Here is a 4,961-nt window from a genome sequence, read left to right on the forward strand (position 1 = left end):
GCGAATCGATTTTTCTACAAACATATACATATTGATATCTGATAAAAGTTGAAGTTCAATTTTTGTTCAATATAACATGGCTTGCCATGCCAACCCAGGTGTAGTAAAACAATTAATCGGATCAATACAAAAAGCATTTAATCATGTCTTTCTAAAATTCTCCAACACATCTGCTGTGAGAAGTACATCACATTTTAAATATAGATCGTGGTAGTCCCCTAAATTTTCACATTTAAACACATGCCAAATCAGTTTTGCATATTGATAATCAGTCTCGGAAATTTGTGTTCCATTCAATTTGCTACTAAACGCCTCTCTTCCAGGAAATTCAGTTTCTTTAAATGTATCTAAATTTGTTATGTATTCATAAAAATAAATTCCCTTACGGAGAATTAAAGGAAACTTATCATCAGAAAAATATTGCTTTGTATAGACAAATTGCTCAGGTTTTAATTTTGACACCAAATTTTCGAGACTGTACGGCAGGAATTTAAATAAGTCTACAAAACGTAACTCGATAGGTCTACCATTAAAATTAAAGTGCTTAGAGAATGTTATGTATTTCTCAGTGCTTTCAGCAATTACAGAAATATTTCCAGGGTTGCAACCTAATTCTTTCACAAATAAATGTGCATCATACCCAGACAAATTATGAAAAAATACAGGGATAAAATTACTTTGACGTTTAATTTGTAAATTACAATTGTTGCACACCGTGGCAATAAATTGACCAGTTAAATGGTTATGATGTTTAACTTTTCTATTGTTACTCGTATATTTACTATCGCAAACCGAGCATTCAGTGGATAGGTTAAACTCCTGTAACTGAGAACTATTTAATGGTATTATTGGTTTTTTGTTGATCTAATATGTTTATGATTTTTCTTAATTCATTCTCCATAGCAGACATAAACTTCATCGATACATTTTCTCCCCGATAAATAACTAAATCTGATTTCATATAGTTGTTACTCCAACATACAATATAACCAAAACTGCATGGTATATGTTGGTGAATTTGTATTGTATGAGATCCACTTTGTTTATTTATAAGTTTTAATAAACTTTCCATATCTGCAATTATTATCACATCATTCTGTAATAACAATTTCAAACTTCGAAATTTTAAAACTTCTCCTTGTTTCGGTATGTTAATTTTGGTTGGAGTGTGTTCTTTACATAGTTTGTCATGTTCATCTAATTTTGATTTGTTATAAAAATATACTAAACATCGTCTACAAATAAATGTTTGGTGAGTACCTAACTGATGTCTAACTAAACCATTTAAATTTGTAATTAAACAATAATGAGAGTTTAAATATAATAAATCTATATGTTTACCTACAGCTGTGTTTTCGCTTATACGTAACGGGAAAATAGTTTCATTATCATAATCAATGCCATATATATTAATAGAAATTTGTTCCTTAGGAAATACGGAATTATACATATGTTCAAATTTGCTTATGTGTTCTACTTCGACGGGGAATTTTATATTGGTTTTTTCAAATAATGGTAATAAAGTATTAATATATTGTATGTAGTTATTTACACGATTTGGTTGTTCTTTTGCGGGATGCAACGCAGCTAGAATACTATACATAAAACATCTATTATCGTTATTTTGAATATTTATAACACATTTTGTGGATAAAATCCATTGAGGTAATTTTACATAAGTTTTCTCTTTATGACTTTTCAATAACGCATTGATATTTTTTATAAGACAATAATGACTGTTACAATTTTCTTCACAATACAGTAAATCTATACGTTTAAATACACCTGTATTTTCGCTTATACGTAACGGAAAAATAGTTTCATTATCATAATCAAGGCCATATATATTAATGGAAATTTGTTCCTTAGTAAATACGGAATTATACATATGTTCAAATTTGCTTATGTGTTCTACTTCGACGGGGAATTTTATATTGTTTTTTTCAAATAATGGTATGTAATAAAGTATGTAATAAAGTATTAATATATTGTATGTAATTATTCACACGATATGGATTATCTTTTGCGGGATACAAAGCAGCTAGAATGCTATACATAAAACTTCTATTATCGTTATTTTGAATATTTAAAACACAATTCTTTTTGGATAAAATCCATTGAGGTAATTTTATAAAAGAAGAAGCTGACAGAGGATCATATTTACTGATTTTAATTTCTAAGTGATGGTTTGGTTCAGAACATAAAGACCACCCTGATTTCTTAATTGCTCTATTTTCTTGTTCAACTAAAATTTTATTAAATAGTTTTTCTATTATAGAATTCACATCTGTACTCGGTAAAATAATTTCGTTACCACTATTTACAAAGAATCTACATGTTTCTAAATCTACTGGTTTTACAAAAGTTGTAGTCAAAGAAAAATTTACTTTAAAAGATGAATTATCTTGTTCCTGTTTTAATATATCTAAACAGTCTTTTCTTTTATTATTTAAAAAACATCCACTATCCTCATTTAAATCAGTATCACATTTTAAAACGATTTTTTTAAAATTATTATTAAATAGAGTATCAGTTGGTGAATTGATAGTATTTGATTTAACCTTTTTTATTGCCATTTTTTTAAAACTAACTCAAAGTTACTATAATAATTCTGAACTGAGTTTTTATAATATAATATTATTATTATAAAATGTCTTACTTACAAAAGTTAACAAAACCACACTAATAATAAACCACACTAATAATATAAACGCGCACACACAAAAAATATCTGAACTTTACGCTTCAAACAGCAAACAGGAAGTGATTACAAAAAAACATGTCGGTCAGTCTTTTATACCTGTCTGACCGCATTACGTCATATTGCGCAATAGGTATGAGTCATGCTCGGGGATTCCCCTCTTTTTTTATACCTTTGTGATTGATTACATTACGTTCAGGGATTCCTATCGTTGAATGACAAGTTATTGTCTGTTAAAGACAAAACTAGTTCAATGTTTTTAAAATCCGGATGAATGACGTAATGAGAATTATCCACATATGGCGGAAGTTATTATGTAACTGATAACAAAACACGGAAGTTTCGCATTCCTCTGCAATCTTTAAATAATCTTTGTTATGTTCAAATATAGGTTAGAACAAGTTCACTCCTTAAATGATTATATTTACTATAGAGGGTTAGAACGAGTTTACCCCTTAAAAATGGACTATGCTTAAATAGGGGTTGAAAAATAGACCAACTGCTATGTTACATTAGAACGAGTACATCCTTAAAAGGGAACGTACTCTCTGCTATGTTCAATTAAGGGTGGAATCCAAAACGAATACACCCCTATTCTCTGCTATGTTCATTATGTTCAAATAGGGGTGGAATACACCCCCGTTTGCTATCTTCAATTAAGGGTGGGAAAATAAGTCATACTCTTTTACTAGTTCTGCTATGTTAAAATAAGGGTTGAAAGGGAACGAGTTCACCCCCTAAAAATGGTTATAAAAGAGAATGAATACACCCTTAAAAGGGAACGTACTCTCTGCTATGTTTAATTAAGGGTGGAATCCAAAACGAATACACCCCTATTCTCTGCTATGTTCATTATGTTCAAATAGGGGTGGAATAACCCCCGTTTGCTATCTTCAATTAAGGGTTGGAAAAAAAGTCGTACTCTTTTACTAGTTCTGCTATGTTAAAATAAGGGTTGAAAGGGAACGAGTTCACCCCCTAAAAAGTGGTTATAAAAGAGAATGAATACACCCTTAAAAGGGAACGTACTCTCTGCTATGTTCAATTAAGGGTGGAATCCAAAACGAATACACCCCTATTCTCTGCTATGTTAAAATAAGGGTTGGAAAATGTGCTCATAAAAGAGAACGAGTTCACCCCTTAAAATGTGGTCATAAAAGAGAACGAAAAAATGAAATCTTTGAGTTTTACGTCCCACGGTTATGCCGATTAGGCTAAAGGAGACGGTGATAATGAGAGATGAGTGAAATGGTGGAATGAAGAAAGTGGGAGGAAACGGGAGAACCCCGAGAAAACCCACGAGCACGGTGTTTGTATAAAATAGAACGAGTACACCCTTGTTATGTTATGTACTCTTATGTGTTATATAATCTTCACTATGTTTCGTAGTCTCTGTCTGATGCGCTATGTTAAAATAAGGGTTGGAAAATGTGTTCATAAAAGGGAACGAGTACACCCCTTAAAAAGTGGTCATAAAAGAGAACTAGTACAACCTTGTGTGTTACGTATTCTTATGTATTATCTGTTCTGCTGTATGTTCATAGTCTCAGTGTAATTTCTGCTATGTTCGAATAGGGGTTGGAAAATAAGCCATGCTCTTTTATTAGCTGTGCTATGTATTATGTGTTCTGCTGTGTGTTCATAGTCTCAGTGTAATTTCTGCTATGTTAAAATAGGGGTTGAAAAATATGCTCATAAAAGGGAACGAGTTCAACCCCTAAAAAGTAGTCATAAAAGAGAACGAATACACCCCCTAAAAGTGCTCATAAAAGGGAATAAATTCACCCCTAAAATGGAGGTCGTAAAAGACCGTGGGCTCACGGTGTACGGTGGTCCATTTCCCAGGGGCTCCTGAGTTGGCTAATGTTGTTCTATGTTGTCCCAGATCGATCCATTTTCTTCTACTGAGTTTGATATCAAAATCCAATAAATTATAAGAAAATGTTTAATTTGCACTATAAAGAACTAAAGTATAGGGAATTTCAACCCTTTTAACGCATAATTTGGCAACACCGCACCATTGAAAGGTCATAAAACAACGTGAAAAAGCCTCAATTAAAATATCGCCTCAGGGAGGTTACGAAAGGGATACTATCTACTGTTTCAATACACTGAGAGTGTAAAGTGATAATGCACAAATACTGGTATCACATTCGGAATTATCGGCAATATGACTTCTGTGGAAGTGTCGTCGCTCCAGGGAGGAGTTACTAACTGATCACTCCCTAAAATCGTCACTGCTTTGTAGGGGCATACACAG

This window comes from Thermobia domestica, chromosome 15 (assembly GCF_964235325.1).
Source record: "Thermobia domestica chromosome 15, izTheDome1.hap1.1, whole genome shotgun sequence".
NCBI lineage: Eukaryota > Metazoa > Arthropoda > Insecta > Zygentoma > Lepismatidae > Thermobia > Thermobia domestica.